General features: G+C 45.3%; 1 protein-coding gene and 1 long non-coding RNA gene across 6 annotated transcripts in view; both read left to right on the top strand.

The window, feature by feature from the left end:
• LOC310833437 overlaps positions 1-25,591 on the top strand; it is a 309,440-nt gene that overhangs the window by 98,097 nt on the left and 185,752 nt on the right. The window lies entirely within an intron of this gene.
• RAPH1 (Ras association (RalGDS/AF-6) and pleckstrin homology domains 1) overlaps positions 17,186-25,591 on the top strand; it is a 73,572-nt gene continuing 65,166 nt past the window's right edge. For 2 of the 5 annotated variants that reach the window (XM_083704167.1, XM_083704166.1), the window contains exon 1: positions 17,186-17,631. The gene's annotated coding sequence lies outside the window, so the exon portion shown is untranslated. The remainder of the gene's footprint in view (positions 17,632-25,591) is intronic. The other 3 variants (XM_083704169.1, XM_083704168.1, XM_083704170.1) reach the window with 2 other exon arrangements.

Genomic DNA, 25,591 nt, shown 5'->3' with positions numbered 1-25,591 from the left:
TAACCATGCCAGGAATCCTTGGGAGGGTGAAAGCTCAAGATTCAAAACATCACATGTGAACGAGATCATGCCTAGTGGTTTGCAAGCAACGCAAGGTATTAACTAACAGAAGTGTAATAGCTCTAGTATGAGGAAAAGAATTCTCAAGTTCTGATAAAGGGCATTGGAAGTCATGTGTCAGAAACTGGTGGGACGCAGAGGAACCAGCTGGGGAGTCAACAAGGGAAGAAGATTCAGAGCCCGGGGGGTGGTGGTGGGAAAGTGATGAGTGATCAGAGGGAGAAGACTGGGAAGAGGAGGCACTGGAAACTGGAGAAGTTACAGGGCTTAGTGAGCTGGGAGAATCTGTGGCAGAAAGAAGTTCAGAATCAGAGGCAGAAGCTGAAACAGGGCAGTGGGAGGAGGGCGGCCAAGAGACTGTGATGGGTCAGGCTGGTGAAGAGCCACGGGGGTCTCCCACTCCTGCTGTGACAAGCTCTCCTCCCCGCTGGTCTCCCAGAACCAGGAGAGGCATGAAGTGGGAGGAGCAAAGGCAGGCATGCAGGCACAGTCTCTGATTGCTTGAAAAACACCCTGGAGAGGAGGAGACATAGCCAGCTGTGGGACGGCGTCAACTGCTTCATGGGGGCAAGACCTGAGTTGATGTGCTTGTTACGCCTGACACTCCTATGCAGATCCTGTTTTGCATGCATATATATATATATATATATATATATATATATATATATAAATGATTTTACAATCATTTTAACATTCTGAAACTTGACTTCCTTCCCCCTTTTTCTGCGGGTCCTAAAATTCATTTTTAATATTTGGAAATGTTTATCGGAACTATCTGGACTAATTAAGGAATGCAGTAACAATATTAGATCATCACTCCCCAAACATTAGAGCATGGGAAGCCACCCAAAGATATATAATGTGACATGATTATTTGGCTGTTTTGTTGCATTATAATTTGGAATGATTTAATGTGTTTTTTATTGGATTGTTAAATTGGAAAAATTAATAAATATTATTTTTTTTTAAAAAAATGCTCGTTTATTCATCTACTTTAAACATACACTCTTATAAAAATTGCAGGTTATTACAGTAATCCCGCCAATGTTCTTATCTGTTTACAGTTTTTTGTCAGTATTCAATAAACCATTTCCATTCTTATATAAAAAGTTTGTTACCTTGATTTCTTATTCTTTTGGTACGTTTCGCCATTTCTGCATATTCCGTAAGTTTTTGTATCCATTCTTCTTTTACTGGGACTTCTTTCCATTTTGGGGCAAGTAACATTCTTGCCTCTGTAGTCGCATACACGAATAAATTTCTATACAGTCTGGGTAGTTCTGTCCCTATAATTCCCAAAAATTCTCTGTTTTCCTAATACACAGTTAACTCCAGTTTGCTCAGTGTGATTTACTGTTGGCCTGCTCCTTTCAGAAATAGGGGTGATGATGTGTGCCTGAGGCTCTTCATACCTGTCAGGCAGAAAATGGGAATAAAGTAGTTATCCTTTGCCACTAGGGACAGGGCAGTGGATTCTAGCCTATGTCTATGTATGCTCACTTTCTCCAACGGGGCTTAGTCCCAGATAATAAACAGAACCATGCCTATCTAGAAGGTTGCCAATGACCTGGTGTTGTTGTTGTTTAGTCGTTTAGTCGTGTCCGACTCTTCGTGACACCATGGACCAGAGCACGCCAGGCACTCCTGTCTTCCACTGCCTCCCACAGTTTAGTCAAATTGTGTTAGTAGCTTCGAGAACACTGTCCAGCCATCTCGTCCTCTGTTGTCCCCTTCTCCTTGTGCCCTCCATCTTTCCCAACGCCAGGGTTTTTTCCAAGGAGTCTTCTCTTCTCATGAGGTGGCCAAAGTATTGGAGCCTCAGCTTCACGATCTGTCCTTCCAAAGAGCACTCAGGGCTGATTTACTTAAGAATGGATGGGTTTGATCTTCTTGCAGTCCATGGGACTCTCAAGAGTCTCCTCCAGTACCATAATTCAAAAGCATCAATTCTTCGGCGATCAGCCTTCTTTATGGTCTGGCTCTCACTTCCATACATCACTACTGGGAAAACCAGACCTTTAACTATACAGACCTTTGTCGGCAAGGTGATGTCTGGGAGCCCATTTAGGAGAAGGAAAACTCTGACGCTAAACCTCCGCTGCTTTGCGGGACATCTTTTGGGAGAACAAAAGTACTATTTAGAAGCAAGTTTCCTTGAATTTAGAGGGGCTTACCTGCAGGAATGCGGATGGCGCTGTGGGTTAAACCACAGAGCCTAGGATTTGCCAATGAGAAGGTCAGCAGTTCGAATCCCTGCGACGGGGTGAGCTCCCGTTGCTCGGTCCCTGTTCCTGCCAACCTAGCAGTTCGAAAGCACGTCACAGTGCAAGTAGATAAATAGGTACCACTCTGGTGGGAAGGTAAACAGTGTTTCCGTGCACTGCTCTGGTTCGCCAGAAGTGGCTTAGTCATGCTGGCCACATGACCCGGAAGCTGTACGGGGACCGAGCAACGGGAGCTCACCCCATCGCAGGGATTCGAACCGCCAACCTTCTGATTGGCAAGTCCTAGGCTTTGTGGTTTAACCCACAGCGCCACCCGCATCCCGATGTAGATCTTTACCCTTCCCTTATTCCCTGATGGAGAGGAGGACACTATTTAGTGGTTCATCTCTGGTGCCAAAATGTCTTGGCCTAGCTCTGGGTGTTCCTAGAACTGCTTTTTTAAAAATAATCAAATGTGTGCAGTCTAGGTGTGTTTAAACAAATTAAAAACTATTTCAAACCAACAAGTAGTTTGAGCCTCAGCTGAAATTCCTTAGTAGGTGTCAGAGCTGCCTCCAGGTCCCAGCTCACAGAGGACCAACGCTAGGCTGTGGTAATGTACAAAAGTCTTTATTAAAGTCCAATTTCCATTTCAAAGCCACAGCGTGCAGCACTACGTCTTGAACTCTAGATCGGCGAAGTCCCGTCTGAGTCTCCTCCCCCCTGACACCAGTTTAAGATCCTAGCCCTGCTCCACCTCTTGCGCTGCTCTCTCCTCCTCTGGGTCCTTCTGCCCGCTGGGGCATTGCCCTTTCTGGACTCTTCCGACGCTGAGTCGCTTAGCTCCTCCCCCTGCCTCCGGCGGGCTTTAGGACCCGGTTCCCAATCCTCATTCTCTGCTGTCCCGCGCTCCTGTACATTTGAACTTGCCTCTCGCGCCAACCCAGTGACCTTTCTCCTAACCGTTACACTACTTCTGTCACTGCTCCCCTCTTCCGTGATATTGGCCGGATCTGACCTCCCCTCCGTTGTCCGACTCTCCGACGGAGGCGTGGTCAGCCCTGTCTCATCTTCTCTTCCTGGTGGGGAATGCACTGGCCCCGATGCTTGGGACTCTTCCCCCCCACTCTGCTCTGGTGGGGAAGCTGGTCCTGATTTCCAACTACTGCTCTGGGAGTCCCTGCTGCTGCCTTGCTCCTGGGGCGTTCCCCTTGGGAACCCCCTACCCCTGGCCACCGGCGCCCCCTTCTGTGAATCTTCCGATTCGCTGGAGAGGCTCATGGAATCCCTCGGACCACTGTCCCCTCCTACGCTCCCCTCGGATTCCTCCCCCTCGCTCTCCCTCTCCTCTCTCCCCTGTGCCTCTGCTCCTGAACCCCTGACAGTAGGAGTTGGAGCACTATTATTATGATTGACTTGGGTCCCTTTTCCTTGTGTTTTCTCTTCTATTTTCATATAGTTGCACAATAAGCTGTTGCCTGTTGCACAACAGAGTTGGACTTGTGCCTCATCAGACAGGGAGAAAAAAGGCACACAAGATCCCTAATGCTGCCTACTGCGTTTGGAAGCTGTAGGAGAACATTTTCCCCTCTCTAATTAGCCGGAGTCTATGTGGTAAGAATGATTAATGCCAGCCACAGAAAACATTTCCTGTTTTCAAACACTTTCAGTAAATAAAACTGATTTCTAAAGGATACAAAACTGGGTATTTTTGAGGCTTTGCAGGACATCTGGAACTTCATCATCCCAGAGTCCTTGAAAAGAAACAACTTTGCTTGCTTTCACAAGTGAATCCCTTTCGCATACCCTCCAACATTTCTCTTATAAAGGTAAAGGGACCCCTGACCGTTAGGTCCAGTCGTGGGCGACTCTGGAGTTGTGGCGCTCATCTCGCTTTATTGGCTGAGGAAGCCAGCGTACAGCTTCCGGGTCATGTGGCCAGCATGACTCAGCCGCTTCTGGCGAACCAGAGCAGTGCACAGAAACGCCGTTTACCTTCCCGCTGGAGCGGTACCTATTTATCTACTTGCAGTTTGATGTGCTTTTGAGCTGCTGGGTTGGCAGAAGCAGGGACTGAGCAACGGGAGCGCACCCCATCTTGGGGATTCGAACCACCGACCTTCTGATCAGCAATTTCTAGGCTCTGTGGTTTAACCCACAGCGCCACCCGCATCCCAATAATCAATGTAGTGTACTATAAAATAAATAAAACAGTACTGTAGATGATAAAAATAAAAATTTGGAGTTGCGGCGCTTTATTGGCCGAGGGAGCCGGCGTACAGCTTCCGGGTCGTGTGTCCAGCATGACTAAACCGCTTCTGGCAAACCAGAGCAGCGCACGGAAAACACTGTTTACCTTCCCGCTGGAGTGGTACCTATTGATCTACTTGCACTGGTGTGCTTTTGAACTGCTAGGTTGGCAGGAGCTGGGACCGAGCAACGGGAGCTCACCCCGTCGCGGGGATTCAAACCGCCGACCTTCTGATCGGCAAGTCCTAGGCTCTGTGGCTTAACCCACAGCGCCACCCGCGTCCCTATTTCTCCTATAGGGACGCCCTATTCAATAATAATGATAATCATGATCGTAATTTTACTATTTATATCCCACCCATTTGACTAGGTTGCCCCAGCCACTCTGGGCGTCTTCCAACATATATAAAAACACAACAAAACATTAAACAACTTTGCTATACAGGGCTGCCTTCGGATGTCTTCTAAAGGTTGAGGCAGAGACCTCGTTTTCTCTTTTTGGTGAACTTACTTTTTATTTTATGTTAATACATCACGCATATTGATAATATCATCATGACCAGGATGTGAATTGTTAAACACGGCTCAAGATTAGCAGGAAAACATTTACCGTAACTCTTCAGAAATAAAGAGGTTGGAAAGTAGGGTGCAACAGAATGGCAGAGCTGAATATCTGCATGGGCAAAGAGATTAAGGAGAACATGATTCAGCCGATGAGATTAAGAGCTTCTGCTTTGAAGTGACAAGGACCTAGGAAGATATGACAGATTCACTGTGGAGACTTCCTAGAAGAGGAACGGCCCTCCAATAAATGCTGCAGTGACAGCGGACGCCAGTTATCCGTCGTCTTTTATCTCACAAATAAAAGTTATTTCTCAAGCAGAGAACAGAAATACCTGCTTGGGAAAAGTACATTTTCCATTTGCAGAATCCCACCGCCCTAGAAAGTCATCGAGCAAACAGTTCAGCACAGCTAAATCGGGATTAGATAGCTATGAGGCCAAAGATAACATTTGCAGCTGTGTGATTTAGATTAAAACAATACAGGGGACAATCAGGACAGCATAAGCTGATTGCCTGTGAAGGCCTGCAAGATAAATTTGCATGGCCTGAGACAACTGGCATTCACATGGAGGATGGGCTTCTGTGCGATGAAAGAGGAGACCCACCTCTTTTGCACATGAAGGGCTGGCAAATGGATGCTTACCGTCATGTCCCTATGTACGATCTGTATGACCCAGGCCATGAACCTCAAGAATAAACTCATGCATATACGAAGTATGACATACTCCTCAGCCACCCCTTATGGAGAAAAGCTTACGCAGATAAGACCAGGGTGTGGCTATTATGGTATCACGGCATAATGATTGCTACGTTCCTGCAAGATGGACTTATGAAATGAATCGGGGAGAACTTAATTGCAACTGATTTGGCTAATCAGAAGAGCTTCCATATTGAACCTGTGAAGGTGAGGGAATAGCAGGAGCTCAGAGCTTTAGAGCTCAATTCCTGACCATTTCATGGTGACTCCAGAATCACAACCATCACTCCGAGTCTCCACAGGAACAGACATTTTCCCCAAATCAGAAGTAGAAGGAGTGAACTCTCCTTATCATGTGTTCCTCTAGCTAGGACCTCTGGAGTGACAGGTGATACAGTGTTATCTTGGTTCTCAAACTTAATATATTCCGGAAGTCCGTTCCAAAACCAAAGCGTTCCAAAACCAAGGCATGCTTTCCCATAGAAAGTAATGTAAAACAGATTAATCTGTTCCAGACTTTTAAAAACAACCCCTAAAACAGCAATATAACACGAATTTTACTATCTAACGAGACCATTGACCCATAAAATGAAGGTGATAATCAATGTACTTTACTATAAAATAAATAAGACAGTATTGTGGATGATAATTTTTTTTAAAAAAAAATCTTACCTGCACTGATGATGGTCATTGTTTGGATGGGGGGCTTTTATCCATTTCCACAGTCACACAATCAATCAATCAATCAGTCAATCAATCAGTAGCTGAACTGTGATCCATACAGTCACAAAAACAAATTAACCGAAAAAGCCTCTAAAACGAAAGGGCAGAATAAATAGTAAAAACAAAAGCAGCAAACTTAATCCGTTCCGGAAGTCCTTTTGATTTCCTAAAAATCAAGGTACCACTGTACAAACACACAATTCCTCAGTTTTGTGTTGCCATCTTACAGACACAATTAGCCCTACAACTGTTTGCCTGCCCAGTTTGCCTGTGGGCTTTCCGTACAACTTTGTCGCCATTCAAGGCTGCTGGCAAACAGGATTGCCTGGTTCTAAAGGGCTTAGGGATAACGTTCAGGCCACCTCTGCATTGCCCTCTGCTTTCGCCTTTCTCTGCTCATCTCTGTGCTTCACATAACAGATATGTGTGCCAGCACTTGCGGAGAACTGGCACAACTATCTCAGCGCATTCAACTGGGCCAATGCAGCCTAGAGCAACTTTGTGGGTGAGCTTTCACTGCCCGCTCCTAGAGCTTGTGTGACAGCACAAAGTCTTTGTACCCAATTCTACATTATTATTTATTGGCACAATAGTTCATAGCCCTGGGTCACATTTTTTAATTGCAGGGTGGGGCGGAGGGAGGACGCAAATTGTTTTAAAGTTTTCAAATATTGCAAACTGTTCAAATGCAACTGTTCCAGAAACCAAAACGTATTTTAATAAGCCAACAGCGAAAAAGAAGCGCTCGTCCAGCTTTCTGGAAAACCTGCTCTTTGGTGCTAAATTGGAGCAAACAGCAATCCGGGGGGAAACCCAATTGCTCCATCTGAGCGCTAAAGAGCAGTTTCTGTAATTCTGTTTCCTAGCCCAGTGAGTTTAAACAAACAAACAACTTTTCAAAGTGAGGCCACTGGTTTCATGGCCAAGCATTCATCCGATTTATATCAGGTGCTCTCGACAAGAAATAATAAGATGTAATATTTCAGTTTTCGCAAAGGTAGCCCGCGATGGAAGCAGTCACAGGATTTGTAAAAGAAGCAAATAAAAAAGAATCAAATAAAAAGGATAGGCTGAAAAAGGCCCCTCTGGGAGGGGAAGGGAGATTTAAATCTGCTTTAAAAGGAGCTAATCACATAGCTGCCTTTGGGTCAAAGCAACCTAATTCAGCTTATAAACTTTAATATCAACAGCCTTAAGCTGTTTGAAAATTCCCACACTTGTTTCTGCAGTTTTTATACATTGCATGCTGCATCCTAGGGCAGCTCCAGATATTTCTTGTGCAATATGGGATGCTCTCCTATTTTTAAAAGCATGCATCAGATGTGCATTGCTAGACAGATGCACACACCTTTTTTTGGGCAGAGTAAATGAGACTGAAATGTTGTACAGTGGTACCTCGGGTTAAGTACTTAATTTGTTCCGGAGGTCCATTCTTAACCTGAAACTGTTCTTAACTTGAGGTACCACTTTAGCTAATGGGGCCTCCTGGTGCCACCGCTCCACCGGAGCACGATTTCTGTTCTCATCCTGAAGCAAAGTTCTTAACCCAAGGTACTATTTCTGGGTTAGCGGAGTCTGTAACCTGAAGCGTATGTAACCTGAGGTACCACTGTACTCACTTGCCTAGGAAGAAGCCCTGATGAGTACAAGGGGCTTAAATTGAACAGGCGTGCATATGATTGCAATGTAAAAATGTCTTGCCTCTCTATGTGGTGGTGAAGAAGAAGAAGAAGAGTTTGGATTTGATATCCCGCTTTATCACTACCTGAAGGAGTCTCAAAGCGGCTAACATTCTCCTTTCCCTTCCTCCCCCACAACAAACACCCTGTGAGGTGAGTGGGGCTGAGAGACTTCAGAGAAGTGTGACTAGCCCAAGGTCACCCAGCAGCTGCATGTGGAGGAGCAGAGACACAAACCTGGTTCACCAGATTACGAGTCTATCGCTCTTAACCACTACACCACCAGAGAAAGGACACAAACCTAGTTAGATAATTTCCAAATCAGCCTTATCAAACAAATGTTGGCAAGCTTCCAGAATGCTTTGGGGAACCAAACACTGCTACTACATTGTGGGGCTTGCATGTATGTTTAACCCGGTGCTCTGTCATCTTGGTCAGTAGTTACTTTGCGTGTCAAGGTCCCCAGGGCCACCCCAATAACTCACACATCACACCAAATTTTTTGTTTAAGGTTTTTGGCATAATTTTGGCCACAACTTCATTAAAATACAAACATGCGAGTGGTTGCTTAGGCATTGGTTGCAACTATCTGCCCCTACCGTGGGGGACAGACTGACATTCCGCACTCCTGCGAAAGTCAGAAAAGGGGAATACACTTGGGGGTAGCGACGGAGCAGGGAACCTGCCCTCAGCCCTCCCCAAATGCAGCCAGGGGCTCTTGCAATGGCCTGAGCCCCCTTGACAGGGTGGACAAGCAATAGTTAGCCCCCGATTCCTTTAATGCAGCAGCATTAGAGGGTCAGGCACAGCCAATCCATGCCCCTCAACCAACCAAACCATAAACCAATGCCTAACCGCAACTTTACACGTTGTGACGATTTGCTATGCAGTAGGCAAAAACCAAATGGCCCCAGCCAATCAGCCAGATGGACAAAATTCCTGTCGGGCCCCTGCCCCAAGAGCAGACGACCCCATGACAGGCATAGCAAGGTCAAAGTGAACAACCCTAAATATGGGGGGGGGACACGGGCAATCTGATGCACGGGTGAAAAGAGGAAGCCCTGGCCTCGTGCAAGGAGTTTTAGCATTTCTGGCTGTCAATCAACAAATGGCAACATTAACTTCTTCCCAACAACAAGGGAAGCCCCAATCGCATCAGTGGCCAACGATCAATTAGCCCACCCACAACTTTGGAGTGTCCTGGTGGCCCCCACCGCAACACGTGCTCTCCATGAAGGAGAACACGCTTTCCCGAAAAGCCACTTTGATGTCCGGGGAAGGGGCACAGGGAAATGCTGCTGCCCCTCCCCTCCAAATGCCCTGTTACCAAGTTCTGCTGTGGGGTTGGCAGTCAGTGAGGGCAGAGGACACCCCTTAGGGGCTTGCATTTGACCCAGGGGTTGCTGACCCAGATCTCTATTCTGATCTATTCACATCAGATACGAGGGACGTTCATTAAAGATTTCCCCTGACATACTTCCCGTGGACTGAGACAAACGAAACTGGGCACAGTCCTTTTTTAAAAAAAAATAAATATATATTTTTATTAGGTTTCTTACAGATATAACACATATCACAACTAAAGAAAAACAAAAGAAAAACAAAAGAAAAAAGACAAGATCACAAATATAAACAAGAAAGAAAATAAAAACAAGGTACCTAAATACCCAAACAACCTAAACACCTAAACAACACAAATTCATTAATTATTTAAACTTCTAACCTCATAAACATATTTTGGGCTTCCTCTGACCCCACCCATCTGAATTTCCTTGTAATTAAAATGTAGCAGTTTTTTTTTTAAACACAGTATTCCAATTGAAATAAAATTTCTTAACTTTCCTTTAGGTTCTAAATCTTATTTATTTAATTAACTCTTAATTTAATCCTAGGCCTATTCTGGTACTTTCAAGTAATTTCTAATTTTTAATATCACAGCACAGTCCTTCTCTACATAGCTACCAGCAAGAGTCAAACACTTCTCCCGTTGCTTTATACAGCTGTGGAGACCTCATCTGTAGAAGTTGGCAGGTTGCGTCAGAAGCCACGGCTACCTCAGAAATCAGCATTTCGTTGACTGGAAAAAGCTTGCCCTTCAAAAACAACTTCATCGTTGCAAAGAGGTGGAAGTCGGAGGTGCGAAGTCAGGAGAATAAAGGGGGTGAGGAAGGATTTCATAGCCACAGGACCGTGCTTCGGTCTGAGCAGCATGCGAGTTGTGAACCGGGGCGTTATCCCGCAGGAGGCAGACACCTTTGGCCAGCATACCACACCTCTCGATTTTGATGGCCTTCCGCAATTTCAGCAGCAGTATAGTGCAGTATGTCGTGGTAATTGTGGTACCCTTTGCCAGGAAATCCATCATCACTACTCCGCGCTGGTCCCAAAAGACCGTGAGCATGACCGTGCCCGCTGACAGACCTGTGCCTACTTTGGAGGTAGGTAAAGATAAATGGGATGCGGGTGGCACTATGGGTTAAACCACAGAGCCTAGGACTTGCCTATCAGAAGGTTGGCGGTTCGAATCCCCACGATGGGGTGAGCTCCCATTGCTCGGTCCCTGCTCCTGCCAAACTAGCAGTTCAAAAGCATGTCAAAGTGCAAGTAGATAAATAGATACCACTCCGGCGGGAAGGTAAACGGAGTTTCCTTGTGCTGCTCTGGTTCGCCAAAGCGGCTTAGTCATGCTGGCCACATGACCCGGAAGCTGTACACCGGCTCCCTCGGCCAGTAAAGCGAGATGAGCGCCGCAACCCCAGAGTCGGCCACGACTGGACCTAATAGTCAGGGGTCCCTTAAAAGTCCCATCGCGGGGATTCGAACCAGCAACCTTCTGATAGGCAAGTCCTAGGCCCTGTGGTTTAACTCACAGCGCCACCCGCTTTGGATGTAGTGAGGCATGTATTTTATCCTGAGTTTTATCCACGCAACAAACCCGTGGGATAAGTGGCGGCAAGAAATGTCGGCCCAAGATTTGACAGTGGCTCAGTGGAGTGTTGTTTTTTTTAACCCAGTTCTCCCCTGCCCCAGTTTGCCATTTTTTGTTTTGGTATTGTTTTGAATTTTACACATGCGCTGAGAGCCTTTTGGGGTGAGAGGCGTCATGGAAATAAACCATAACAAAAGCCTAACAGTCGACCATTTCCACTGCTCTAGCTGTTATGTTGAAAATTGGCAGGGAATAGAAATTTTTCCACCTGGACAGTTAACTCTAGCAGCAAGCCCAAAAGAGAAAGTACAGAGGCAGATATTGAACTGAAATATTTGCAGACACACCTAGTTGTGAATTTTCCATGTTTCACTTTGCCCAAGACTGCACAGGAGCTGTGACCTTCTAATCCAAACAATTATGTACAGTAGTCCACCAGAGGCATGAGGGAGGAAAAACCTTGCCTGACGTGGAGTTTAACAACAGCGGTTGGTAAGCACTGACTAGGACATGACACAATACATTAAGGACAGGCTGTGTTTGGCTTGGAAGTTGTGCCAGACTGATTTAGGCTGAACAATCTGCAGGTTCTGATAAACACACATTGCTTTCCCTTAAGCCTAGTTCTGCTGCAGAGTTATCGCAGTCATCTTGGAAGGGCCTTTAATTATATCAAAGGACATATTGCAATAGTCTAGAAGAGCCTGTGGCTGAGCCCCCCCCCCCCCCCGAAGCTTGTCCCAGTGATCTGAAATCATTATAGCCCTGACATTGTTTTTATTCAGATTTTATTCAGATTCTTGAGGATGTTTCAAACAAATGTGAAGCAGCCCAGTCCTAAAAGCTCCCATCACCCTTACTGGTCAATACCTTGTTGTTTTATCAAGAAGATCTGTCACAATGTGAATAAATGGAGGGGGAGAGAGAGAGAGCATGCAAAAATGTTCACTTATGCACACCCTATGCTCCAACCAAGAGGGAACACCGCTAAATATGGATGCCTTCTCATGTCTATAATATGAGCAGCAGTTTCCAAATCTAGCATATCAGACAGACGGATTTTGGTTTTAAATGCATTGTAAGGAGTCTGTATGGGAGTATATTGTATTTAAAAATGGGGTATCAGAGTTTTTAGGGGGCTAACCAGGCTGGGATAGCAGGCTTGTTGGGTTTTGAATGTATTATGTAGATTTTTCAATTTCAATTCCGTTGTTCTGTATGGGACAATGACAATAAAGATATTGTATCGTATTGTATTGTATCGTATTGTATCGTATCAAATGCACCACCCTATTCTATAGAATGACATCCTGATTCTCAGTGTCTCCATCTCATAGCCCCAAGCGCCACCTTCCTCATCACGTCCTTTACCAACTGTAATCATTCTGTTGCTAGGAAAGGAGGCCAGAGCCTATCGATGTGATTTTTATCATAAATCAGGTAAACCTTTTGTACTCGGCAACCCCACCCCACCACGCCTTAGAGACATGTTCTTAGTCAATGCTTGTACATGGCTTGCTAGGAGATAGCATCTGCAGCATGCTTCAGAGCGAGCATGAGAAAATCATTACCTACCTTCCAGATGCCTCCATGGCGATACTATTTATTGATCATTAGCTATAGCCGATGCCCCATCAATAACCTAGCAATGAACCTGAACATGCCCCAAAGGGCTGATATTAAGAATGCCGAGGTGATACAAGAAGCAACTTGCACATATTGAAAAGTGCTTTATAAATGCTGGGTTTTTTTATTTATTTTACAATCGCTAACAGCATGTTTGTTTTCATTATCTAGCCAGCTGTACACCGAGTCGGTCACGACACCAGCTGCTGCTAGGTGTGTCTTGGTCTTCGTTTTCATTTCTTGCCTGGAGGGTGTTTATTCTCGCCTGGGCCGCGCTCCCAGGGTGTTGCCCTCTCATGTCACACTTGGCCAGCCTGCCCGCAGTTGTCCATGGGTGTGTCCCCTGATTTGGCACTGCCCATTGAGCAGGCTGGAACAGGAGGCAGGGCTGTTTCATGCCACTCTAGCAAGTGGGTCACAGCTGCTAGAGGACTCTCCTTGCCCCCCCCCCCTGCTTCAGGAAGTATCTCTATTTCCTTTTTATTTATGACTGAGCCTGAGCTGGCCGGTGACGCTGCATGCCCAAAGTTAATTTAAAACGAATGCATTGCCTATTAACACGTGATAAACGCTGTAATGCCCACAGTGTGATTTAGTCCAGTGGCTTAAGACACTGCGCTGAGGATCAGGAAGTCCCTGGCAAAATTCTGCCTTGTGTCTTCTAACGCTATTTATTGAGTCAAATCACACACCAAAAAGAAAAAGAACTGGGAGGTAGTTAGTATCTAGGTTAGTGAATTCAGAATGAAGTGTAGTACTTCATATGCCTTTCCTGCATGAGCACAGGAATGGGCAGAATTTTAATCTCTCACTTTGTTGCAATCTCCTTTCCTCTGGTCTACTGTTATCTCGCTGTTATCCACTTAAGTCCATCCAACACTCTGCTGCTAAAATTATTCACATCTCTCTTCATCGCTCTGACCACGGTGCCCCTCCTTAAATCCTTACCCTGGCTTCTGGTTTACTCCCAGATCCTACTATAGCTGCTCTATAGCCTGCTGGATCAGAACAAAGAGAAGCTTATTGAGTCCAGAATCCTGTTCTCACAGTGGCTAACCAGATGCCTAGGTGAACTCCACAAGCAGGACACGTGCGATTCCCAGGATTGATGGCTGTCACTTAAATCATTTGGGAGCCAAGACCACAGTTTAATAATAATAATAATAATAATAATAATAATAATTTTATTATTATTTATACCCCACCCATCTTGCTGGGTTTCCCCAGCCACTCTGGGTGGCTTCCAGAACATATAAAAATGTAAAAAAAAATTGCTTAATTGTGCACGTTGCAACAAAGTACCTCCTTTTGTCTCTCCCGAACCTTCTGACATTCCGTTTCATTGTATGGTCCCAGGTTCTCATGTTATGAAGGAGCAGAGAAGCTTCTCTCTTTCTCCATATCCCTCTTTCTTCCTATCATGTATAATCTCTGTTATCAGGTCCCTCCTTCCTCGCATTCTCGGCATTTAAAAAATGTTCTAATCTTTCCTCATAAGGGAGCTGCTCCAACCCCTTGATCATTTTGGTTGTCATTTTCTGAACCTCTTCCAGCTACTAAAAATATGCTTTTTTAAAAAAGATGCGACACCCGGAACTGTACACAGCATTCCATGAGTTTGTGTAATGACATTGTGATATTGGCAATTTTAATTCAATCCCTAATGATCCGAATTTGTAAATCACTCCCCCCCCCAGCTGCCACACACCAGCTTGACATAAAAATTAAACAATATTAATACTACCAACTTAATCAGAGGTGCCGCATCAGGTTAGGATTTTGAGACAGAAGTACAGGGCCACAGGGGACGTGCTAAAACAGCAATGCCAGATATTCACATTTTTAAGTACCATCTGAAAACACCACTCTCCCAAGAACAGTAATAGGTCCAAGAGACTAAAGTGATCAGCCCTATTCTTCTGAAAGGAGCAAGCCAGCAGTAAATCACACTGAGCAAGCTGGAGTTAACTCTGTATTAGCAAAACAGAGAATTTTGGGAATTATAGGGACAGAACTACGCAAACTGTATAGAAATTTATTCATGTATGCAACTACAGCGGCAAGAATGTTACTTGTCCAAAAATGGAAAGAAGAAGAAGTCCCAACAAAAGAAGAATGGATACAAAAACTATACAGAAAATATACAGAAATGGCAAAACTTACTGGAAAAATAAGAAATCAAGATAGCAAACTGTTTATAAAAGAACGGAAATGATTTATGGAATATTTACAAACAAATTGTAAATAGATAAGAACATTGGCAGGATTAATATAATAACCTGCAGTTTAATAAGGGTATATATTTAAAGTACAGTGGTACCTCGGGTTAAGTACTTAATTCATTCCGGAAGTCCGTTCTTAACCTGAAACTGTTCTTAACCTGAAGCACCACTTTAGCTAATGGGGGCCTCCTGCTGCCGCCGCGCCGCAGGAGCACGATTTCTGTTCTCATCCTGAAGCAAAGTTCTTAACCCGAGGTACTATTTATGGGTTAGCGGAGTCTGTAACCTAAAGCGTATGTAACCTGAAGCGTAGGTAACCAGAGGTACCACTGTAGATGAACAAATGAGTTTGGGTAGTTCTGTCTCTATACAGTGGTACCTCAGGATGCGAACGGGATCTGTTCTGGAGCCCCATTTGCATCCCGAATGGAACACAAGACGCGACGGCAGCCTGCGCGTGCGCGGGTTGCGTTTCGCCGCTTCCGCGCATGCGTGTGACGTCATTTTGAGCGTCAGCGCATGCGTGAGCGGCGAAACCTGGAAGTAACGTGCTCCGTTACTTCCGGGTTGCCGTGGAGCGGAACTCGAACGTGCTTAACCCGAAGCACATTCAACTTGAGGTATGACTATAATTGCCAAAAGGAAGGGTTCTGGGTTGTTGTTTTTACAAACGTTATTTTAAACATCTTTTTCAATTCATTATACAGTACAGTTGCACCTTGTTTTGCGGAGCGGTTTGCGTTTCTGCACACGTGCGAAGCGCGATTTAGCCCCTGTGCATGCGCGAGCGGCAAACCCAGAAGTAACCCGTTCCGGTACTTCCGTGTTTGCCATGTACGTTCGCCGAAGCGGATGCTAGACAAGGCAGACATTCACAGAGGTATTACTGTATACCATTTCCCAGTAAGCCTTACTACAAGACCACCACATACGCTAAAAAGGACTGCAGCAACATATTTAGGGTGAGAAGATCTGTAATGGAGAAGATTCCTTAAAAGGACCCATTAGGTCCAGTCATGACCGACTCTGGGGTTGCGGCGCTCATCTCGCTTTATTGGCCGAGGGAGCCGGTGTACAGCTTCCGGGTCATGTGGCCAGCGTGACAAAGCCGCTTCTGGCGAACCAGAGCAGCGCACGGAAACGTCGTTTACCTTCCCACTGGAGCAGTACCTATTTATCTACTTGCACTTTGACATGCTTTCGAACTGCTAGGTGGGCAGGAGCTGGGACCGAGCAATAGGAGCTCACCCCGTCGCGGGGATTCGAACCACCGACCTTCTGATCGGCAAGTCCTAGGCTCTGTAGTTTAACCCACAGCCCCACCCGCGTCCCAGAAGATTCCTTGGGGGCACCAAATTCTGGCCTCGCACAGGGAGCCACATTACGAAAGATTACCGCCTCGGCCAACCGGCAACCCATCTTATATTTGTGTAAAGGGTTCTTCATGCCTTGGCAAAGAACCTCAGCTCAGCCGGCAAGCACAAGGCGCATGATCTTAAATTTCAGGGTTGAGAGTCGGAGCCCAGGCGATTGGGCTGGATCCAGCCCCCAGGCCTTAGTTTGCCTACCCATGGTCAAGACTATCTGACTTTTAGAAGACATCTGAAGGCAACCCCGTATTGGGAATTTTTTAACGTCCAATGTTTTATCATTTTTTATGTGCTATAAGCCGCCCAGAGTGACTGGTAAAACCTGGCCAGATGGGCGGGGTATTATTATTATCCAAGTTAAAGATACCAAACTTCCTCAACTCTTCCTTATAATTTGGCATCTGAAGAAGTGTGCATGCACACGAAAGCTTATACCCAGAAAAAACTTAGTTGGGTCTCTAAGGTGCTACTGGACAATTTTTTATTCTTTTTATTCCTCATAAAGTTTGATTTCCAGACCTTTCATCCTCTAGGCTGCCCTCCTCTGCACATATTCTGGAAACCGGGGTATAAATTATTATTATTATTATTATTATTATTATTATTATTATTATTATTATTTTATGGAGGGGGGCAGTAGGTAAGCCCCTTCCCACATAACCCATCGCATGATGCCATTTGAATGGCAAGGCCCATCAACTGTTGTTTTGCGGGGGGCTCCGTCGAATATTTGTTTGGAGGCGGGGCCGGAGGGACGCCGGAGTTTGGCTCCTAGAGGCGGGGGGACTCTTCGCATGCTCAGAGGAGCTCTCGTTCCGCGGATTGGCGGGAGGGGCGCTTGGAGGGCGAGGCTAGTTTCCTCCTCCTCCTCGCGCGGGAGGCCCAGTCGGAGCGGAGCCGGGCGAGAGGCATCTCCTTGCCGCCGCCGGAGGAGGAGAAAGGCGGGGAGGCGCGGCGAGGCCTGCGCGCCGGAAGTGAGCTGACTGAGGGGAGAAGAAGGAGAAGGAGGAGGAGAAGAAGAGGAGAAGCGGGGCGGAGGAGAAGGAGGAGGAGGGAGCCCGGCCGGCTGCGCGGAGCTGCTCGCGGTGTGGCTGCTGCTGCGGCTTGTGTGTGTGAGAGAGAAAGATTGCGAGGCGTCGGAGGAAGGAAGGAATCTCGTCAGCCTTGGCTTGAGGGGTTTCCGCGGGCGGGCGGGCGGGCGGGCGGAGGAGGCAGCCAAGCCCAGCCAGGGCGCTGAGGGAAAAGGAGGAGGAGCAGCCGCCGCCGCCGGGTGTCCAGCAAGAGCAACAGCCGCCGCCGCCGCCACGGTGAGAGCCCCGCTTGCCTTCCCTTCCCCGCCACACCTTCCCCCCGAAACCTCCTCCCCACACCCGACGTTGTGGGTGTGAGGGAAAGTGGGGGGGGGGTCTCTTCTTCCGCCGCCTCCTCCCCCAGGAGCAGAGGCGGCGGAGCCTTACCCCGGGGTGGGATGTTAGTAAGGGGGTGCGGTGGGGTGGGGTCGGAGAGAGACCCCCGCTAGCACCTCAGCCTGGCCGCCCGCTTTCACACACACACACACACACACCGCCGCCCCTTTTCGCCAGGCGCTTTTCCTCCTCCCCCCCCCCTCGCTGGGGAGGGTCTCCCGTTTTTTTATTGTCCCTGCTTGCAGCGTGGGGAGGGGGCGGTTAGAGGTAGGAATGTCTTCTTCTTCTTCCTCCACCACCCCCTCCGAAAAAAAGCTAAGTAAGTGTTGGGAGAGGGATTCATGTTTCGAAACGTACCCCACCCTGCCTCACCCCACCCAACCCCCGGGATGAGCTTCTATAGATCTATATCCACATCTATAGATCTATATCCACATCTATATATCTGTATCTGCATCTATATCCAAATCTATATCTATCTATCTGCATCTATATCTATATCCACATCTATATATCTGTAGCCACATCTATATATCTGTACCCACATCTATATTTCTATATAGCTATATATCCACATCTATATAGCTATATATCCATATCTATATCCACTATCCACATCTATATAGCTATATATCCATATCTATATCCACTATCCACATCTATATAGCTATATATCCATATCTATATCCACTATATCCACATCTGTATAGCTGTATATATATATCTATATCTATACCCACATCTATATATGCATATCTATGTGTGTGTGTGTGTGTGTTTTCATTGGGAGAATGGGTGCAGCAGGGTCTTTTCTGAATTATTGGGGGGGGGAGTGCACGACTTGGGTGTATTTATGTACAGCGCATTTCTGCATGCAGGAAAGGTCTCCACGGAGCAAGCAACCCAGGGAGCCAGTCCCCTTTTCCTCCAGCCTGCATGCGAGAGGGGAGGGATGGGCTTGCAGCAGAAAACAGCATTACAGTACATCCCTTCTCTGTCTGTTGCTATACCCAACTGCTTGTGGATCCAGCCTCCACCCTTACACCCCTCCTTCCTTCTGGAATCTGTTAAGCGCAGGCTGTGCGCTGGAGAGAGAGGGGTTGGTCTAGTACTCTGGTTAGCTCCCTTCTCCCCCCCAAATCTGAAATCTCTCCCAGCGGCATTCCCGAGGATTGCTGTCAAATAGGCAGAGATTTGAACGTAAAAATAGGAAAGCAATAGCACTTAGCCGAGCTTTCAGAACGGACTTAGAGGCTGTCAGAGGAAGGGTTTGCTCAGGACTGAGGCATTCAGGCAGTGCCAGCAAGGGGGGGGGGGCGGACTCCGCCCTGTGGAGCTGGCAGACCAACATAGCGCCTCTCTTGCAAGGATATGCAAATCCGTGTGGAATAATTCTCGCGAAAGCCTCGCAAATTAAGAACTTGAGGGCAAAGGGGTTGCAAGCATGGATTGGCGTGAAAAAAATGTTTCCTTTCAGAATGTGTTCGCATAGCTGTACAGAGAATAGTGGGGTTGGCATGGTGTTGAAGAATCAATCCTGCCGGCACAGCTGGTGGCTACCATTTGGATGAGAAGAGGTTTCTAGTGCATGGTGAAGCTTATTGGTGAAATGGGAAGGATGAAGTAGGAGAAATGCTTTTTGTTGTAGATAACTGTTTGATAATGTTAGTTCCCATTTTTGCAATAATGTATATTGGCCTCCTGTGCAAAAAGGAGCAAAACTTAAGATAATGCAGAAATGGTAATGAAAGTGCCTGCTTGAACTAGCACTGTCACAGATCCGCATAATACCAGCAGTTGTAAGAAATCTCTCTTTTATTTTCATTATTTCATAAAAATTCTATACTGCTTGATTGTAAAAACAAACCCCCAGACCCCACACAGTTGTTAACAAAGGCAAGTTTAGTGTGATGTATCTGAAAGTTCACTCAGTAGATTTCTAGATTTCCCATCAACCAAAGTCTTCTGGGTGGTTTATAAAAAATGTAGTTCCTTCCCAGAAGTCATGTGAATTCTGGGAAGGATAGTGTGGCACTGAAAGGTGGAAAGGGATAATCTGTAAAGGAGACAGAAGAATCGTAGTGGGGAATATGTACATGTTCCAAGAAAACATATACAACAAGAAAAAAAATAAGGCTCTAGAGATGTGAAAGAAATAATGGATGCATAGCAGGTATCAGTGACACAAGAAGAGGTTGTCTTTGGACTTTTGAAGTGTTCCAGAAGCAGATATTTTACAAGAGGTGGAAGCTACCGTTCTAATGATAACACTAAAGTAGTGCAAGATGAATACATTTTATATCTGAAAGGCTATTAGCTGGCTTATCACAGTTTTCTCTGGTTTAATTCAAATTAATTTTTATGGTTACTCTTTTGGGGGGAAAAACTTGTCTTTCTCCCTCTAAGATTCAGTTTCCTGAAACCAAATATGTGTGTAGAAATGCAGGTACATATCATATTTGAACAGTTTTGCCACTTTTGTGTAGCCTGTTAAATTATAGCCCTCTGCTTACTGAAGCAACCCTTGTAAGTGAAGGGGCGGAGAAGTGTAAGGATCTGGAAAAATGCTGAATCAGATTCCAGCGTCTCAGTGTCTTTCTCCAGTGACTAAATTTGACAATGCGGGCTGTTAATGTGCCAGTTTCTCTTACGGTTATGTGTACAGAATATAGATCTAGTTGTTTTGCCATGCCTCACTTGGTATGTAGCCCTTCTCTGTATGTTGCACTGAATTCCAGAATACAATGGTATTTCGGGAACAAGCAATTTTAAGGAGACAGTTTGGGGAAAGTACACGTGAGTAGGAAATATTGCTGAGGGAGACCACAACTGGGATTGTAATCTTATTCATACTTGGAGTAAACTGCAATTCCTATTGAACACATTGAGGATCAGTCTGCAAATACAGTAATCTCTTCTGGAATCTAAAATATTAATATGAGGTTACATCTGTTTGTCGATTTCACTTGTTTGTTAATTTATCAAACACTAATGCATTTAAACGTTATGGCAATTCTATTATATGTGGGTTTTAAAAAATCCTTTCTCTGTTGTTATACATTTACAGTGGTAGCTCGAGTTACAAACATCTTGGGTTACAAACACTTTAGGTTACGGACTCCGCTAACCCAGAAGTAGTACCTTGGGTTAAGAACTTTACCTCAGGATGAGAACAGAAATCGCACAGTGGTGGTGCGGCAGCAGCAGCAGGAAGCCCCATTAGCTAAAGTGGTACCTCAGGTTAAGAACGGTTTCAGGTTAAGAACAGACCTCCAGAACGAATTAAGTTCGTAACCAGAGGTACCACTGTTATTACAATGTTTTAGGCACGAGATGCATGTTTAAGGGCAGTATAATCAGGTTGTTACTGGGGGGCTCAGGACAGCATCACAGGTGAAACTACGCTCAGGGAAACTTGGAACAATTCCATAGCAAATAGCTATGCAGAGTCCCACCAAGTGGTGGTGAGGGGGTTGGCTTTTGCAGTGCCCTTGGCAGAGAAGTAGCATGCACAATTACTGGGATCAGCTCTAGCAGTGAGTCCCAGGGGTGGCCACACTTAGGAAAGAAGAAGGAGAAGAAGAAATTTTATTTATACCCTGCCCTCCCCAGCCAAGACCGGGCTCAGGGCAGCTGACACCAGGTATAAAAACAATTGATTGAAATACAACTTAAAAAGAAGATTAAAATACAACATTAAAACATTAAAATGCAGCCTCATTTCAGTAGGAACTCAAATCAAAAACTTTTTAAGGGATGAAAACGTCAAGTCTTCACCAAGGCCAACTATTCAGACTGGTCCTACATGGGCCAGAAAAAAGCCAGGGAAGTCCCCAAATAGGAGTTCCATCACAGAAAGAAAAAGGAAAGAGGGGGAGGAGATCAAGTTGATTCCAAGCCAAAGGCCAGGCGGAACAACTCTGTCTTACAGGCCCTGCGGAAAGATATCAGATCCTGCAGGGCCCTGGTCTCATGAGGCAGAGCGTTCCACCAGGCCGGAGCCAGTGTTGAAAAGGCCCTGGCTCTAGCTGAGGCTAATCTGACTTCCTTAGGGCCCGGGACCTCTAGGGTGTTACTATTTATGGACCTTAAGGTGGTCCCGTAGGTATACTACTGTTGCGGAGGAGGCACTGAGCTGGTATGTTAGGCTTCGAGACAAAAACCAGGCCGCTCTTGCAGCTGTTCCTTGGCTGGGAACTCTTCCCTCCACCACTCTCCAATGCATTGCCTTCTGGCACCACTTCTCCCTAGTTGTCTTGCTGTCCACTTTGAAAAAGGAAGTGTGTTTTATTTCAGCCACAGCTGGAACCCAGACTCCTCATTGACCCGCACCATCACCTCTTGTCCTGGTGGCTGCTGTTTCCCCTGCAGGTGGGGTTGTCGTACACTGCCACCTCTTTGAGAAATTTTGGACCTTTTCCCTGTTTTGAACTGGGACCCAATGAGAAGTCCCCCCCCCCCGCCCACCAAGAGGAACTTAAGCTCCGGAGCAGGGATGCAGGGAGGTGAGGGAACCAGCTAGCAACAGGTACCTACAAACAAGGTTGAGGCAATTCTTCCTCAGAGAACAAGATTAGTAACTGGAATCTGTATAAGACAAATATGGCAAGCATATATCCTTTCTCTCTTTCCTTCCCTACAGCACCAAATCTTCCCTGGAACATTTGTACAACAGACCTGATAAAGTTTGATAAATCCCTGATTTGAGAACTGGAAATAGTTTATTTTCCATTGTCTCCTCCATTGCGCCCCCCCCCCCCCCCAGTATGGGCAGCAACCATTCTGTGCACGTTTGATTGATGTGCAACCACTGACACATGAGTCCTTTTCGACCTCAAAGAGGCTGGAATGAGCTAATACACAAATGGGGGGGGGGGTTACCTGTGTATAAAACACTCTTAAATGATATTATTTGTGCTTACTTTATTGCTTTTTAATATTCTAGAGGCACAACACCATTTGGTTTTAGGGACTTGATGCCCATTGATGTGTCAGGTTCAGGGTCAGACACATCCAACTCATACCATTTATTTTACCGTTTTTAATGCTAAATGAAAACCTTTTGGATTATTTTCACTACTCATTTTTATCAGCAGCTGTGTATAAACTCAGTCCTAGGTTTTGTTCGTTTGTTTGGTTTTTTATTAACCTGTCCTGCCTTTAGACCATAGTTTTGCTATTTCCTCTGGATATCTGGAGTTTGATAAATCCCTGACTTGAGAACTGGAAGATTTTATCTTCCATTGTCTCCATCATTAATTATGATAATATCTTCAGGAAGGTTATTCCCTATTGAGAAAGAGGAACATGATTGGATCATGCTTTGGGAACAATATTTTGGATGCTTGTTGATTTCTGCACATGGCATATTTTCAAAACACTCCTCTGCATGTTTTTGTTTTTGTTTTTTTTTTGGCATGTAGATATATTGGTTGGTTTACATTTGTAGAGGCCCAGAAAATGTTGCCATGGCTTGTTCTTATGACACTCCTATCTTGCAGACCTTGGGTAATAGACCAGTACAGTTACAAACCAGCAATAGGAGGCCTGGTAAAAAAAACCCATAAATGCAAGAACCAGACACTGCAAAAAACCACATGCCAGCTTTGTCCCCATATCTACCCAGCCAGCACTGTTACAGAGTCTAATAATGTCAACCACATTATCATGGGTTCATTTACCTGCTCCTCTCCCTATGTGATATGTTGCTTGTTTTTTATATTGTTTTGTACATTATTTAATTTTTTTAAACTGCCATTTTGGTCACTGTACTTTTACAGTTCACTTCTCCTGTAACTCCACTTCCATCCATATACATATGCATAATACGGTTGTATTACACTCAGTGCATCTGATTAAGTGGCCTGCGGTCCACAAAAGCTGATGCTATAATCAGTGTGTTATTGTTTAAGATGTTGTTTGTTTCTTTTCGACTGGTATCTTAAAACCATTTGATCTATTATGAGCAACCAAAGTTATTTTACGGAAGTTCTTTCTGTCATCAGATATATGTTTCATTATCTTAATCTTGTGACTCTAGCTTGGTTTCCTCATGAGTTACACCCTTATACCGTCATTGATAATTTCTATATGTATGAAGCAGACCAAATTTCTGTAGTTTTCATCTTTGTCTAGCCACACTACTTTTAACACTTTTTTCATTCCATTCATCACTCTTTTTCTAGCCTTTCTCCTTGTTGCACAGGTTCTTCATTTGGTTCAGCTCTGGGATACTGTGTCAAATATTTTGCAGCTTTGTTATTTTTCAGACTATCCCCTATCATTTCCATCACACAAACTTTAGGGTGGAAATGAGCTATGCAGATAGTGTTCATTTGGAAAAACCTGTTAGCAAATAGGGCTGATTTGAACCAGGGGCATGTGACTCCGGCCATCTTGTGTGTACCACTACCATAGCAAGGATTGCGCTAATAGCCTTTTTCTTTCTTTCCAAGCTTCATTTCTCCCCTCTCCTGTTCTACAATTTGTTCACCATTTATATTGAGGCTACATGTTTGTGCTGCCTCTCAATTTCTAACATGTGTCATCTCCTCTCCTTTGAAAGAACCTAGGCTTATTTGAAGAAGAAAAATCTGGGACTTCTGTAGAAGTGGGGGAAGCTAGTCCATCATTTGAGTGTGTGTTTTTAGTACATGCTCTGGACTCATATGTGACACAATATGACTAATTCTCTATTTTTAAAAAATCAAGCTTGCCCTTCCAGACTTATAATTCTTCCTTATATCCAGTAGTAAAAACCATTGCTGGTATCCTGCAATCATTATACAGTAATTGTTAGGCATCAGGCCTGACTGGCACAGTTGCATCTGCGACCACGTGGAGGTCTCTGGAATGGCAGGTTGGCAAATTACATCTCTGTCTGGTTGGCCCCTCCAGCTTTCTTAAGCTGGTAAGCAGAAGAGCTTATTTATTGCATTTAGTAAAGGTAAAGGGACCCCTGACCATTAGGTCCAGTCGTGACCGACTCTGGGGTTGTGGCGCTCATCTCGCTTTATTGGCCAAGGGAGCCGGCGTACAGCTTCCGGGTCATGTGGCCAGCATGACAAAGCCGCTTCTGGCGAACCAGAGCAGCGCACGGAAACGCCATTTACCTTCACGTTGCAGCGGTACCTATTTATCTACTTGCACTCTGATGTCCTTTCGAACCGCTAGGTTGGCAGGAGCTGGGACAGATCAACGGGAGCTCACCCCGTCATGGGGATTCAAACCGCCGACCTTCTGATCGGCAAGTCCTAGGCTCTGTGGTTTAACCCACAGCGCTACCCAGGTCCTTTTTATTGCATTTATATCCCACCTTTTTGTCCAAAGAGTACATGGTTCACCACCTCCTCAGTTAATCCCTACAGTGACCCTGTGAGGCAGGTTAAGAGGCTGTGACTGGCCCAAGGTCACCCAGTGAGCTTCATGACTGAGTGGGGATTTGAACTCTGGCCTCCCAAGCCCTTATCTGACACTCTAACCACTACACCACACTGACCTCCTAGAGTACTTCTGCTATGGGGCAGCTGTATAAATTAATTAAGTAGGTAAATAAACATGGGAAAAGCAAAATGTCACAGAGAAGGATCTGAAATATTTTCCTTGAAGCTTGAATTTGTTTTATTTTGAATTGTTTTATTTGATGTTTTAATGTGAACTTTGATATTTTTTTTCTTTAAAACATAAAGTGGTATAGAAATGATGATGATTATGATAATAATATCTGGGGGTGGTGGTCCCTAGACATACCGTTGTGGCAACTGTAACCCAGGTTTAAGGTCCCATTTGGTGATTAGCTTATATACCTGAGATTCTAACACCATAGTTTTTTGATTACCCAAACCCTGCTGAGCTACATATA

Source organism: Podarcis gaigeae (assembly GCF_964106915.1).
Source record: "Podarcis gaigeae genome assembly, chromosome: 1".
NCBI classification, from domain to species: Eukaryota; Metazoa; Chordata; class Lepidosauria; order Squamata; family Lacertidae; genus Podarcis; species Podarcis gaigeae.
The sequence above is the reverse complement of the archived record's forward strand: the minus strand, read 5'-3'. Positions and strand labels throughout refer to the sequence as shown.